Consider the following 16,595-nt stretch of genomic DNA (forward strand, 5'->3'; position numbering starts at 1 on the left):
CCAATGAGAGCAGGCAAGAGAAAGCAGACAGAAACAAAGCAGAACAGGAAACATGGGATAAACACTGTGGATCCCTAAAAGGCTAGAGGATGGGAATAAATAAAAAAGCTAAACTGGCACGGAGCAGCAGTTACTACCCTTAAGAGAAACATGGGGGTAACCTGCATGGAGTGGCAATTACTACCTTGGGTAGCTTGCTGGGCAGACTAGATCGACCATTTTAGTCTTTTTCTGCCATCATTACTATGTTACTATGAAACATCCAATAGAGCTTAGAATCATTCAAAAGACAACCAATCATGAGAGGGAATTCTACAAGTAGAGAACTCATGCTGTGCAATATCAATAAAATGACATAAAGAAACAGCATAACTGGGAAACGTTGAGTTGTTAAATCACATGTGGATTGTGAAAAATTGCAGGACGATCTTGTGAGACCGTGCACAGTGATGCACTTAGGGAAAAGCAACCCACATTGTAGTTACACAATGTTAGGTTTCATATTAGGAGTTATTATGCAGGAAAAGGAGCTGGCCATCAAACTGTGCAGTGGTGGTCAAAAAAGAATGTTAAGAATTATTAGGAAAGGAATGGCGAATAAAACAGCGAATGTCATAATGCCTCTATATCGCTCCATGGTGAAGCAGCACCTAGAGTACGGTGTGCAGTTCTGGTTGCTGTATCTCAAAAAAAAAGTATAATTACATTGGAAAAGGTACAGAGAAGGGCAACCAAAATGATAAAGACGATGGAACAACTCCCTGACAAGGGAAGGCTAAAGAGAATGGGTCTGTTCAGCTTAGAAATGAGACGGCTAAGGGGGGATAAGATAGAGGTCTATAAAATCACAAGCGGAATAGAACAGGTAGATGTAAATTGATTCTTTACTCTTTCAAAAAGTACAAACACTAGGGGCCACGCCATGGAGTTTGAAATTAGCACTTTCAAAACAAATCTGAGAAAATTATTTTTCACTCAATGCATAATTAAGCTCTGGAATTCATTACTGGAAGATGTGATTAAAGCAATAACTGTGGTTGGATTTAAAAAGGGTATGGACAGGTTCCTGGAGATGTCAATAAACTGTTATTAACCAAGTAGATTTAAGAAATAACCATTACTTATCACTGCACAATAGCAACATGGGATCTATTTACTGTTTGGAATCTTGCCAGGTGCTTTTGATCTGGAGTGGCCATAATTGGAAAAAGGATACAGGGCTTGATGGGCATTTGGTCTGACCCAGTATTGTAAATTCTTATGTTCTTTTCATAACTAGTTGGATGGATGAAGAGTAATAGAAATGAGAAAAAATACACGTTTCTTCTGAAAATTGCCCTAGGAAATAGTATGTGCCCCTGCTTTTTCTGTAGGTACTTTTTCCCTTGAAACAAATAAAAGCACATAAATTTAAAAATGCCATAATCACGCACTATTCCATCCCACAACCTAAACACATCCCTGGATCCCCCAACTTTGTATTCATCTAACAGTATGCAAGTTGTTGATCACAGCCCACCTCTTTAGCTGGATAAGGGCTGGGTGGTTTTCAAACTACCATTTTCTCCAGGTAAATAAATATTTACCCAGATAGATGTTTTCTAAAATTTGCATCAGTATAATCTAATAATGATCAATCATTTTTATTTCAGACATGCAAATCCTTAAAAGTTGTGCAAAGTTTCAAACTTAGTAAAATGGAATGATTTCTGAAGTAGATTCATCCAACCTCATGCCTATCATTGTCAGCTGAGTCACTTGTGGCCATACATGTGTTTTGATGGTGAGCTTTGTAACAGGCTTAAGAATAGATATGGTTTATTAGTCCACTTTCAAATAACAGTTTATCCCTGATATTTTTGTTTCCAGCTTTAGGTTTAAGTGCAGCAGCTCTACAAAAGAAGTCTTAAGAGCAAACCAGCTCCATAGAAAGACTGAGACAACTAAAATCCTCAAGTGCAAGCTTGTACATAGCTGTCAAAACAATTCAATGTCCCAGAAAAAAATAGCATATACAAAGACCATGCAGATACATCTACTGGAACAAAGTCTTGCCTCACAAATCTGCTTCACTTTTTTGAAGGAGTTAATAAACATATAGATAATGGTGAACCGGTAGATGTAGTGTATTTGGATTTTCAGAAGGCGTTTGACAAAGTTCCTCATGAGAGGCTTCTAGGAAAAGTAAAATGTCATGGGGTATGTGGCGATGTCCTTTCGTGGATTACAAACTGGCTAAAAGGAAACAGAGAGTAGGATTAAATGGCAATATTCTCAGTGGAAGGGAGTGGGCAATGGAGTGCCTCAGGGATCTGTATTGGGACCCTTACTTTTCAATATATTTATAAATGATCTGGAAAGAAATACGACGAGTGAGATAATCACATGTGCAGATGATACAAAATTGTTCAGATTAGTTAAATCACAAGCAGATTGTGATAATTTCAAGGAAGGCTTTGTGAGACTGGAAAATTGGGCATCCAAATGGCAGATGAAATTTAACGTGGATAAATGCAAGGTGATGCATATAGGGAAAAATAACCCATGCTATAGTTACATAATGTTAGGTTCCATATTAGAAGCCAACACCCTGTTGCACCCATCAGTCGCAGACAGCTGCGACCTCTCATGCTCACCTCTTTTTTCCCTGCACCATCAATCACTGGGAGAATGGTAGCCTCCGCCAACCAATGCCAACCTCCCCAGCATCCCTGGGATGGCGTGGGCGCTGCCAACAGCCATCTTACTTCCGGCATCACTTAGGTGCGCGTGCACGCAGGGCCTCCTTATGTTATACGTCATGGCGGGAACCTCGAGGGCATCCCCTCTAGATGACGTCAGCCCGCTAGTGTACTTAAACTGACTGGCTCATCACTAAGACGAGTTAGCAAGGAGTTCTCTCATTGTTAAATCCGCTCTAACTTGGATCTTCTGTTCCAGAATCTCCTCATGGCATTCGGACGCTCTGAGTACCCGCGCCACGGGGGCTCTTCTGCGTCTTGGCAATCTGCTCCTCGGAGAGCCCTTCCGCCTTGGACTGCCTGACCCGCTCCTCAGGTATCTATGCTGGAACTTCCTTGTGTGTGTACATTCTTCAACTTCTTTCAACATTGCCAAAGATCCCACGGTGTACCCCGTTCCTCAGGCCACTACCATTCTTCAGTCACTCTACTCTACTCATCCTGTGCCACAGGGTATTGCTCCGTCTACACAAGATCTTCAGCCTGGTTCCTGTATCACCGACCTCTGCCTCTCTGGGATCTACAGTACAGCTTCCTCGGCATACCCCACACTGCGGGCCACTACCGGATCTGCACTCAGAGGTATTTCCATCAGCTTGCAGGAATCTCCTGGTGTACCCTGCACTGCGGGCCACTACCAGATCTTCTTATCTACAATACCATCTTGACTACTATATTTACTCAAGAACTGTGTTTGTTGCATTTCCCGCTCCTCGGGTTATGCATTATCTTTTTCTCCCTAATAAAGTCTCTCTCACAGCTGTGTCCTACGTCGCTAAGACCACGTCCACCAATGGTGAGGCCCACGGGGCTCCTCCCTGTGGGTGGAGACATCTCTCATCTCGGCCCAGGGTTCACAACTTCATCATTTATTTATTTATTGGATCTTATATACTGTCACTCAAGTTCCATCGCAACAGTTTACAATAATAAATACATTATAAACAGTAAAATAGCCAAGTAAACATAAAACAATATAAAACAAAAATTAAAATTAAAAGTGATGTTTCATAAATAATCTTAAAATACAACAAAATGCACCTAAGATAGAGATCTAGGTATCATAGTGGATAACACATTGAAATCATCGGTTCAGTGTGCTGCGGCAGTCAAAAAAACAAACAGAATATTGGGAATTATTAGAAAGGGAATGGTGAATAAAACGGAAAATGTCATAATGCCTCTCTATCACTCCATGGTGAAACTGCACCTTGAATACTGTGTACATTTCTGGTCGCCACATCTCAAAAAAGATACAGTTGCGATGGAGAAGGTACAGAGAAGGGCGACCAAAATGATAAAGGGGATGGAACAGCTCCCCTATGAGGAAAGACTAAGGAGGTTAGGACTTTTCAGCTTAGAGAAGAGACGGCTGAGGGGGGTTATGATAGAGGTGTTTAAAATCATAAGGACCCATCTGCTGAATGAATGTGGTATGGATTGGTGATGGTCTGGGGATAGGATATTGTTTTTGTGGGTAAGGAAGGGTGGTTAGAGGGGGGAGGGGGAAAGTTAATGAATAAAAATTGAAAGAGGAGCACGCTTGCTGCGGGATCTCCTGCTGTTATGTAATATTACTGCTGCGGTTATTCCTAATTGATGGCTGTTTCTTTTACTGTGTTAATGCTGATCCCTGTGTATGTAAGTCATTCTCCTTACAATAAAAATTATTTTGAAAAGTAAAAAATCACAAGAGGTCTAGAACGGGTAAATGTGAATCGGTTATTTACTCTTTCAGATAATAGAAAGACTAGGGGGTACTCCATGAAGTTAGCATGTGGAACATTTAAAACTAATCAGAGAAAGTTCTTTTTCACTCAACACACAATTAAACTCTGGAATTTGTTGCCAGAGGATGTGGTTAGTGCACTTAGTATAGCTGTGTTTAAAAAAGGATTGGATAAGTTCTTGGAGGAGAAGTCCATTACCTGCTATTAATTAAGTTGACTTAGAAAATAGCCACTGCTATTACTAGCAACTGTAACATGGGATAGATTTAATTTTTGGGTATTTGCCAGGTTCTAATGGCCTGGATTGACCACTGTTGGAAACAGGATGCTGGACTTGATGGACCCTTGGTCTGACCCAGTATGGCATGTTCTTATGTTCTTATGGAATGCAAATCATTTTCCTTGATGACTGTCTCACACAGTAAGTTATTGTTTAGTTTGTTTGTATTATTGATATATTCTGTTAAACTCAGATCATTTCACTTATGATTATTCTTTGCAAGCATGCTTGTTAATCAACTTTACATAAGATCAAGCCCAGTATCCTGTTTCCAACAGTGGCCAATCCAAGTCACAAGTACCTGGCAAGTATCCAAACATTAGACAGATCACAAGCTACTATTGCGTATTAATTACTGTCATAGCAGTTTATGGATTTATCCTCTAGGAACTTATCCAAACCTTTTTTAAACCCAATTACACTAACTGCTGTAACCACATCCTCTGGCAATGAATTCCAGAGCTTAACTATGCACTGAGTAAAAATGTTTTTCTTTGATTTGTTTTAAATTAGCTACTTGCTAACTTCATGGAGTGCCCCCTGATCCTTCTATTATCTGAGACAGTAAATAACCGATTTGAATTAAGTTGTTCAAGTCCATGATTTTGTAGACTCCTATCATATCCCCCCTCAGTCGTCTCTTCTCCAAACTGAAACAGCCCTACCTTCATTAGCCGAACCATGCCCCTTCTCATTTTGGTTTCCCTTCTCTGCACTTTCTCCAGTTCAGCTATATCCTTTTTGAGATGCGGCGATCAGAACTGCACAAAGTATCTATTTTCTCCTATTTGCCTTAAAAGTCATCACCTAGTAACTTAATTGACAGTCTCCTAGTCTTTGTACGTTCTGAAAGAGTAAACAACTGATTTGTGTTTCCCCATTCCACTCCACTCCACTCACTATTTATAGACCTCTATCATATCTCCCCTCAGACATCTCCAAGCTGAAGAGCCCTAACCTCTTTAGCCTTTCCTCATAGGTGAATCATTCCATTCCCCTTTATCATTTTGGTTACACTTCTCTGTACCTTTTCTAATTCTGCTTTCCTTCTCTTTATATGTCTCTAAGCCATCCAAACAGAAATTCCTGTTATCCTTTGCTCTGATTGCCTGAGGGTATGGGGGAAAAATCCTCTAATTTTATAAAATGGCAAATATTTTTTAAGAAAAAAAACATAGAGATTCCAAAAATTGAAACACTGATTAGATGCATGAAATACCTAGACATTAATGTTTTTGTCATAGACACAGAAAAGAAAAAAATATGAGATTTCTACAATAAAGTCAATCTTTTATAAACAGCTATTTCAAAACACCATGTATGGGCTGGTCTGGGACCATTGTTAGATACTGTGAAACACTGTACACAGAAAGGCACTTTCAATATTTATTTATTTAAAGGAGTAATTTTATTCCTTGTGTAAGCTTAGTACTTCACCTTATTTATATATGATTAAGGAATTGCAGTATATCAAGTTAATAAACTAAACAGATTCAACAGTTGGCTATTCTCTGATGCACCAGGGCAGTACAACAATGCACATCCAGTGTTAAATTCAGGCTGGCACAAACTCAGTGTGATCATCTAAAACCCCCTTCTCAGCTTTGCATTTGTACACTGTCAGGCCCTTAGCAAAGAGCTCCCCAGCTTTACCTCTTAAGATGGAATGGCAGCATTAAGTCTAAAGTTGTCTCCCTCTGACTGTGTTTTCCTGGCAGTCTTCTGGCCCCCTGGTCCTCCTGGCAGGTTTTCTGGGTCTTTCCTTGCCTGCCATCAAGGAAATTCCCTTTGTCTTTAAAAGCCATGCTGTTTTCTCTCAGTAACTTTTTAATTAAACTCACATAGCATTCCTTAATTGATATTGCATTGCTCTATGGTCAGTTTTTGTTGACTGGATCTAGGCTAGGAGTCTCTGAAACTGCATGTCCCAGAAGCCTGTTGCTTTCTGTCCCTCTTGACTCTACAGTCCCAGTCACTTCTTATTCTCTGTTTCTTTCTTTCTTAAGTTCATTGTTACATCCAGGGTCTTTTCTACAGTACACTCTGTCTTTCTGGCAGGCCACCTGCTTTGTCTCTCTGGGCTATGTCTGTCTGCAAAAAGTCCTCACTTCATCACAACTGCATATGTAATGATTCAGTCCAACTTGACAAAGTTCACTGTAAAATTATAATTAAAATAAAATACTGCAGTTCTTGTTTATAAACATCTGTCATAATAGCTGTAGCTATAAAGGAGCTATCACAGTAAAGAAAAATAATTAGTGAGTCTTGTTAGCAGTGTACTTCTGTTCAGTCAATAAATATACAGGGAAGCTCCTGGTCATGATACTGTCTTGTTAACCTAACTAGCTTATTACAGATGTCTCTCCAACACTGTGAACTGCCTGAGGATACTAGATATTTGGGACTTGTCTGTAAAAATAATATGTTGAATAGGAACTAGGCTTCGGTGTTTTCTGTGAAAGGTTACAGGTTGAGCATTCTCAGTAAAGGCATGCAGGCTTAACCTTTTATAACTGTTGCACTGAAAGTGTGGGATTTTTGATTAGAGCAGCACAGCAATATATCAAAACAAAATGATAGGATAGAGATGCTAGTGCAGGCAATCACTGCCTCAGGGCCAGTCATGAAAAGTGGAATATAGAGATACAATGCTTGTAATTGTAAATACTTTTGTTTTGTCACAGCTTTACTGGTGGGGATACCTGAGCCAAAAGGTAGTCATTGGGACAGATCTCATGAATGCATGATTTCCCCCTGCTACCACTATCCATTGGAGGTGCAGGCAGCCAGGAATGGCTGGGAAGCAGTGAGGTGCACTGTCATCAGACACCTGGAAGGTGTGGTGCTGAGTTACCCTCACAGATGTTTTGGGGGACAGCTGCTGGTGCAGCAGCATCATAGGGGGCAATCTAGCTTTATATCAGAGATCCTGGACAATGGAGGAGATGACATTAACCTAATTGGTTCTATTTGTTAGGCGATGTGAGGCACACAGATGGCCTTGCTGGCTCTGTTGCAGGTGGTCAACTCTATGAAAAAAGAAGGGAGAATCACTGGGAAGAAAGTTTGGATATCTAGAGCACAGTACTAAAATTGTTCTTCTTAATAAAATTCCTATCATTATCTCGACAGTTATTATGGTGCTGGGGGATTAGTATAAGGATATGTGTTCTTGGTGATAATTTGGAGGAGTGACACAAATGATCATCTTTGCCTATATAAAGGCATAGCTTTTCTTTTTGTATGTTACATAACTTAAAAAGGCAATATAAACAGCATCACGATGCAAGCATATTCAAATTAAAAAATATACTCAATAGAAATGTTTCATCCTACAGACAGTCTTCAAAACTCCTCTGATTAAACTTGGTGCATATTTCAAGCATAAATGGATCTTTGAAGCAGAAGTGGATTGCTATTTGAGAACCCTACTGAAGATGGGAGAGGCAAACATGGAAAGCAGTATGAGCACAGAGATAGCATGAATGTTTAAAAGAATAACGTGTCCTAAAGCAACATGATCAGATACAAATATTTTCACAACCATTCAATATTTTTAAAAGGCGATAATTATGTTCTCACATAACCCTGTTATATTATTTCAAAGTAGTCATCTCTGATGCTCAGAAGGTTGTTCAATAATGTGATAAAGCAGTGAGGAAAGCCTTGAGGATAAAGAAAAGGAAATAATACATCTGTACAAATTATTCATGAGACCCCATCTAGAGTATTGTGTTCAGAGAGCCCACGTTGGTTTGATAGTTGTTTATTCATTATAGTTATTATACCATTCTAGTATAGTTATTAATGTAAACCATTGTTATACCTGTAAACCGGAGTGAAGGCTTGTACAAAACTTCGGTATATAAAAGCATACAAACAAATAAAAACAAACAAATTAAAAAACATTTTTTTCTCTGCTTGCTTTTTGATTAAGATCAAAGGTAAATTCTGAGCCATGAGCTGAGGATGGTCCATTGTAGTCCTTTGGTTAAGATTGAGAAGCTGCACTACATGGAACTGAATGGTGATTGTTACGTGCGCCGGCCGTGGCAGACCCGCGGCTCTCTCAAAGTGATCCAGGACCTGGTCCCTCATCTCTGGCAGCTGTTGGCCGCCAGCTCCGTCCTCGGGCTGCCCCTGGGGCCTCCGACTCTGCTATAGTTCCTGATGCTCCACGTCGGACCTCTCGACGTGGCCCATGGAGAGACACCATTCCGACCAATGCCGCGCCCCGCCCTAAGCGCGCGCACAGCTGATCCTTTAATAGGGCCTGCGGCGGGAGCCTGGCCGCGGCCCTGGATGATGACGTCGGCTAAGCTCCGGTATATAAGGCCGGGCTCCACTCTCTCAAATTGCCTTTGCAACAGGTCCCCTCGCTAGTCAAGTGCTCATTGCTTCTTCTGTTCCTGGTTCCTGATTGCCTTCGTTCCTGTTTCCTTGTTTCTGAGTTCCTGTTTCTTCATTTCTCCTTCAGACTGCTAACCTGGTTTGACCTCTGTATTGCCTGACTACTTCGTTGCCTCTCTCCAACCCCGGACGTCTGCATTGCCTGACTACTCTGTTGCCTTTCTCCAACCCCGGACATCTGCATTGCCTGACAATGTTGCCTCTCTCCAACCCCGGACCTCTGCATTGCCTGACTACTCCGTTGCCTCTCTCCAACCCCGGACCTCTGCATTAGGGATGTGAATCGTTTTTTGACGATTTAAAATATCGTCCGATATATTTTAAATCGTCAAAAATCGTTAGAGCCGCGATACAATAACAATTCCCCCGATTTATCGTTAAAAAAATCGTAAATCGGGGGAAGGGGGAGGGGAAGGGGGAGGGCTGGAAAACCGGCACACTAAAAAAACCCTAAAACCCACCCCGACCCTTTAAAATAAATCCCCCACCCTCCCGAACCCCCCCAAAATGCCTTAAATTACCTGGGGTCCAGAGGAAGGGTCTCGGTGTGATCTTTTACTCTCGGTCCTCCGTGCATTGTAGAAATGGCGCTGGCACTACCTTTGACCTGTCATATGACAGGTCAAAGGTAGCGCTGGTGCCATTTTGTTTTTTTGTCCCCTGACGTCAGGAGCATAGGAGATCGCTCCCGGACCCCCGCTGGACCCCCAGGGACTTTTGGCCAGCTTGGGGGGGCCTCCTGACCCCCCCAAGACTTGCCAAAAGTCCATCGGGGGTCCGGAACGATCTCCTACTGCGAATTGTTTTTCCGTACGGAAAAACAATTCGACTGCAGGAGGTCGTTCTGGACCCCTGCTGGACCCCCAGGGACTTTTGGCCAGCTTGGGGGGGCCTCCTGACCCCCACAAGACTTGCCAAAAGTCCAGCGGGGGTCCGGAACGACCTCCTGCAGTCGAATCGTGTTGCCGTATGGCTGGCACACCTATACACGCATATATGTGCGTATGTTTTAAAATTGCCGTGTCCATGTGCACAAGCCAGCAAATGCGCGCACATGAGCGCCTGCGCATGGGTCTTACAATTTACCTCTCTGAGTGTAAGGGTGAACTACACACAGAGACAATGAGGTTTTCACACTAGTGCACACAGTGCACACACACAGCACAGATACCGCTCTGCTTTTTGTGCACTAGTAAATTGCTGACAAAGCTACAGGATCCACAGTGGCCATCTGCCTGTGCCTGGCCTGCTTCAGGCACCTGACACAGATCTGATGCAGTACAACAGACCCAGACAGAGATAAAAAATGTGTTTTGGTCACTGTGTTCATTACAACTGCTCCAAATCACTCCCACACCTCTCCTAAAGGAGAGAGGAAAGCTGTGAAAACACAAACCTTCCTTTCTCAATGAGAGTGACAATAAGATGTCAAAAATTACCAGTGCAGGAGAACAGCAGCCAAAAGGATTGGATTGGAGAACAACCAGAAAATTGCTATTGAACACTATCAGAGATCGCAACAAAGCAGAATCAATTTGAAGAATTGCCAAATTCATTTTTCTAAGTCTGCACATGTTCAGAAGTAAGGATCATTGTCACTAGATCCGCAAAGCAGCAATTAACTAATTTGGAAAATGTTTCACTCTAATATGTTTGACCAGGTTGGCATTCTGTTTTCCTTGTCGATACCTCCTGTCAATTCTGTGACATCACAAACGGTTGCTATGGAGACTCCCACATGACCAATACACAGCAGTTCCATAGAGTAGAATGGCTCCATAGAATAGAACGGAACCATTCAAGTCTATGGAAGCTAAATGAATGAAACGGATATTAAATGTTTCATTCATGAGCAGTGCCTCATTTGTTTTCAAGAACTCATGAATGAAATGAAAGTGGTTTATTCATTTTGGATTTAACATTAATTTAAAATTAATGCACATCACTAATGGAGGGTTCCTTGATGATGATGAGATGCTAACTGCTTTGTCTACCTTAGTAGCCAAATTGCATAGTCAGTGCACATGGATGAGATCCAGGGGCAACTTTGAATGGAAGATTATTACTTAAAAAAATGAATAGTTCATCTTTGCATAAAGATGTCTACATGTCTCAGGAATGCTTAAAGTTTAGCAGTGTCCAGTCAGTGTTCGAGTTTTTTGTTTCAGGTAAGACTGAAGGTAGACAGTCTGGATACTGCCACATAAGATTTTATAGTCTAGGTATATTTTTGCAATGTCTGTATTTCTCATTCTTAAGGCACAGCAGAAAATCCAAGGTGTTTGCTGGTCTTCCATCTTAGGATCTCATTCATTAAGCTGCATTAGGCCACCTACTGTGTGATAAATGTAGTTTTTTGCATGGTATGTGGCCTAACATGAGGATCACGTGAAGTATTTCACATGCTAGGGGCACTTGATTGGTAACACCATTTTGAAAATTGACTGCCGCCAGGACTGGAGCATAAGGGGCATTCTGGACCCCCATTGGAACACCAGAGATAAAATTATGAGTTGGGGGGTATGCTTGGGTAGGAGTTATCAGGCCTTAGGGGGGCCAGATTGTTTTAATGAAGGGAAGGTATGAAGGTTGCAGGGCAGGGCCTGGCACCAAAACAAAACACCTATTTATTTATTTATTTATTTATTTATTTATTTATCTATCCAGCAGGCTGGCTCCAGGGGTGGTGGGTGGAATAGGAAGGAGGGGTCTATGGAGACCACCAGGGTTTTTCACAACTTTTGGGTAGTTTATTTGGTACTGTTGGCCCCTTTAAGTGTTTGTGGCCCTAAGTATCACAATGTATGCACTAATTCTGACACTGCTAAGCTTAGTGACAGGTTTCACAACACAGCCTGGCATGCTTCAGTCTCTGCCCTGCCCTTAGTGCTCACCATGTGCTCACTGCCCAAGCAGAGTCAAAATCAGTAGCAGATCTGCAAGCAGCTTTCCAATCTTCCTCCAGTCTCCCCAAAGGAAAAAAAGAATACCAAGTCTGCTCTGTCATAGAACTTCACTGATGCAGTGCTGCCTGTGCCTGGCTGTTTTCCAATACTGTGAGACGACACAGTGATAGTGTAAAATGGGCAGCATCTAAAATGTTTTTTGGGAAAAGTTAACTAGGAACTCAGAGAAAGCTCAAAGAACATAGCTCCTTCACTGACAATACCTTTAGAAGGAATGCACAGCAACTCTCGGACATGCTCATTCTTCAATATGAGCATCACTGTACCCAGAGCACAGCAATAGGTTGGAATGGAAAAATGCTTTGCTGCGATATTTCATCCCTGTTGTCTCCTTGAAAAATTATCCGTCCTGCCCATGTCTACTAGCTGGCTGTTCTGTATCAGTTCCTAACTGTACACCTGTTGCTCTCCTATTGATTTCTATGAGTCCACTGACCTTAATGGCTTATATAAATCATTGTATTCAAAACAAATGAAATTAATATGATTCATTTAATTCAGGGTCCCCAGAAAGAAATGAACAGGACTCTGTTCATTTCTTTCTCCCCATTTGTTTGAAAGTAATGCACATCCTTATACATTTTCAGTAATTCGCTTAGTGACTGGATAGGTTTTAGTTGGCTAAAGTTTCCTTAGGCACATTTCCAGCCAGAATCTATCCAGCTATGTTCTGGCAGAAAATTTAGCCCTAGGATTGCCATCTAAAAATTTCCAGATACATAGTATATAGTGCCTACTCTGTAGCTCTTTGAACATTTTCTCTCTTAATGGCAGCTACAATGAGACAAAATTATATCATGAAGATGTTGACCAGAACCAGCCCCAATATACATATGCATGCTGTGAATAAACTTCACTTACTACCAATACTTTCTCACACAAGATGCTATTAAAAAGACTATTGCAGTAAGAGACTGGTTACATATACAGTAGGTTAAGAATATTATTTTAGATTCTCTTCCTTTTTTAAATGCCAAGTTCAGGATTCCATCAAAGCCAATAACACTATTTAAGAATTCCATAAGAATGCTAAAGGCTGCAGGCATGAAATTGCTAGCAGCTAGAAGGTCTAGTTAATATCTGAGATTCTCACAATATTCAGAAAACTTGCCAGAGACTTCTTTTACATTTTGCTACAAAAATATGTATTGCTGCATGACCCAGGGCAGTATTTAACTTTCATATTAATTTAACCAGTGCCATAGTATGTTTTGTGTTCAGCAGAGAAATGTCAACCAGTAGAATGTGTTTGCTCCAAAAGGTGACGTAAAAGATTGTAGCTCAGATTTAGACTAGCTAAATTAGATTTTAGGATGATTTTTCAAACTGTCATTTGTGAAAATTCAAAGATAAAATAAGAGGGCATTCATTATATCAGTCAGCTTGTAAGCAGGGGTGGAGATACTTTGGATGGAGCATCTAATATAGTTGTATAGGGGCTTCAGAGGGAAGGGAGTCCTGCTGTGACAGCTTGCTCATATGTAATCTCCTGGTAGGAGAGAGGATTAACCAGAGTAGAGCTGGCTCCTATGTAGGGCAATTTAGCAGGCAGGAAGAATGGTGTGATTGGACACTCTGTCCCACCACCTGATATGGTTAAGCGGGGTTTGGGTGGATTCTCGGGTACTGTGGCAGATGACCACGCCGATGGGGAGAAGCCCCGTGAGGCGCCACAATACTGGGCTAAACGCAGGATGCACAAACACAGAGTTAGTTCTTTATTGTACAGCTTGAAGTGAACCACCAGAGGTGGCAGTAGTGAGGTAGTCTGGATGTAGCAGTCTCAGGACCCTTGGCAGAGGGAGCCCTGCTCACCCCGTTGGTATAGGGGAATTCCGGTGTAGGTTTCCCAGTAAGGCAGTACTGTGGATGAGACAGACTGAGAGTTAGATTACTCACTAGATGGTTGCTGTAGGTATGCGATTCCACCAGGCTGAAGATGGTACAGACACCGAGGCAGGGAGAGTAGGCCCTCGAGGAGCAAGTAGCTGATCCCTGTAAGGCACCTGAAATAAAGCAGTAGGCCTCCGAGGAGTGGGTACCCAGGTTAGAAATTACTAGGGGTGTGCATTTGTTTTGAACTTAAATGTAAAACGCTACTTTTTTTTTTTTTTTAACTTAAAAAAGTGATGAGGCGTAAACGATCGGATTTCCAACTTATTCAACATAGCTATGTTGAATACGTTGGAAATCGCGATTGTTGATCCAAAATAAAAATTTAAACCCCTCACCTTCCTTAATCCCCCCCCCAAAGACTTACCACAACTCCCTGGTGATCCAGCGAGGAGTCAGGACGCCATTTCTGAACTCCTTTGCGAGGAGCACGTGACGTCGGCACCACGTCGGAGTGACGCGGCGTCACGTGATTCCCCGCGGGTTCCCTCCTGCACCCTCGTTCGGCCCAAAAGGAACTTTTGGCCAGCTTGGGGTGTCAGGAGCCCCCCCCAAGCTGGCCAAAAGTTCCTTTTGGGCCGAACGAGGGTGCCGGAGGGAACCCGCGGGAAATCACGTGACGCCGCGTCACTCCGACGTGGTGCCGACGTCACGTGATTCCCCGCGGGGAATCACTCATAACAGTAGGTAGCCCTACTTCATGTAAGTATCTCTTATTTAATTCAACTATGCAAATTTGACTCACAATGGATACCCCAAACTGAACCAACATTATCAATCTGCCCAACCACACAATCAGCCAGGTTGAGGAAGGTGTCCTTTCATGGGGGCTTTCCTTCTGCCCCACCAAATCCACACATGTTACAATTCTGTGCTGATCTGACACCCCCAAGCCTCTTGACACCCCCAAGCTGGCCAAAAGTTCCTTTTGGGCCGAACGAGGATCCCAGAAGCGACCCCGCGGGGAATCACGTGACGCCGCGTCACTCCGACGTGACGCCGACGTCACGTGCTCCTTGCAAAGTTGGTCAGAAATGGCATCCTGACCCCGCTGGACCACCAGGGAGTTTTGGTAAGTCTTGGGGGGGGGGGGATTAAGGAGGGTGAGGGGTTTAAATTTTTATTTGCACATATGGACATAGACTCAACTTATGGAATTCTCCATATGTCCATATTGTCCGCAAATGAGACCCCCTTTCAACTTATGGACATATGAACTTAAACTTTTGCTCTGCCCATCCCTAGCAATTACCCCGAAGGTTAGAGGGAGAGCTTCCAGTGGCAGCACGGAAGCGGCAGAGTAGCTTAGACACTCCGAGACCAAGTCCTTGCTAACTCAATGAGCTAGCAACATAGTCAGGCTATATACCCGGATGGCATGACATCAGTAGAGGGGAACGCCCCCGAGGTTCGCACCATTGCTGGAATAAAGACGTGGGTGGCATGCGCATGCATACCCTAGTAGGCTCCTGAGAGGAGCATGGCAGGAGGCAGCACCATAGCCATTCCGGGGACGCCGGAGAGGTCGGCTTGTAGACACGGTGGCAGCCATTTTCCCTAGGGATGCAGGAGGAGCCATGGACAAGCTGAGACAAATGAGGCGAAGCCGTCTAGCACCGACGAATGCAACACCACCTAATCTCCACTGGGTCCTCTGCCTACCTTCACTGCTTAATCTATTATCTTATTTGGCTTGGGCCAGTTATGAGAAGTGGAGAAGATGATCTGCTGAACTGTTGCTGATGCCTCACCTCATATAGCTATTGACTCAATTTTTTCATAAGAACCAATTTGCTGTAGTGGATGGGAGAAGGAACCTTGTGTATAGGACTATAAGGTGAAGTCAGAGCAAGGGGGAGGAGGGAAGGTCATGCAAGCAGTGGACAGGGAAGGGATGAAAGCATGAGGCATTTGACAGAGAGGGATGAGATCACAGGGAAGGGGAGAGCAATGGGTGTGGGGGGGGGGAGAGAGAGCATGAGGGAGGGGAAAAGCATTTCGGTCAGGAAAATGATGAGAATACTGGGCAGGGGGAGAGGTAAAAAAACACAGAATGGAGGGAAGGGGATATGAGTACTAGAGACTCGAGTGAGGGATTAGGCACTGGGTGGTGAGGAAGATGAATGAGAGCAGCAGAGCACTGGGTAGGAGTGTGACAGTGCAGAACTGGGTGAGAGTGAGAGGGTAAGAGCACTGGGCAGAGGAGAGAAGGATTAAAATACTGCGAATGGGGAAAGAAGGTTGAGAACATTAGTTGTGGGGACTCTGGCAAGAAAGAGAAGCAGCTAAGTTTGGAGGGAACAATAGGGAGAGAAATGAGAGCACTGACTGGGGTGGGGAAGAGGGATAGAAGCACTTAGTGGAGGGGAGAGGGCTGAGAGCACTGAGCACTGGGGGGAAAGAGTGAGAGCACTAGGCTAGAGAGAGAGGTATAAGATCAGGGGTAGTGGGGGTACTCAGAGCCCTCAATGAAGGGAGGAATATAGGGATACATGTCTATTTCTGAGTGGTACCCAAAATGAAAATGTGTATTGGTGCCCAAGTGATTATTGCTCTGCCACTGCTTAATAAG

Source organism: Rhinatrema bivittatum, chromosome 3, assembly GCF_901001135.1.
Source record: "Rhinatrema bivittatum chromosome 3, aRhiBiv1.1, whole genome shotgun sequence".
In the NCBI taxonomy this organism is placed as follows: domain Eukaryota; kingdom Metazoa; phylum Chordata; class Amphibia; order Gymnophiona; family Rhinatrematidae; genus Rhinatrema; species Rhinatrema bivittatum.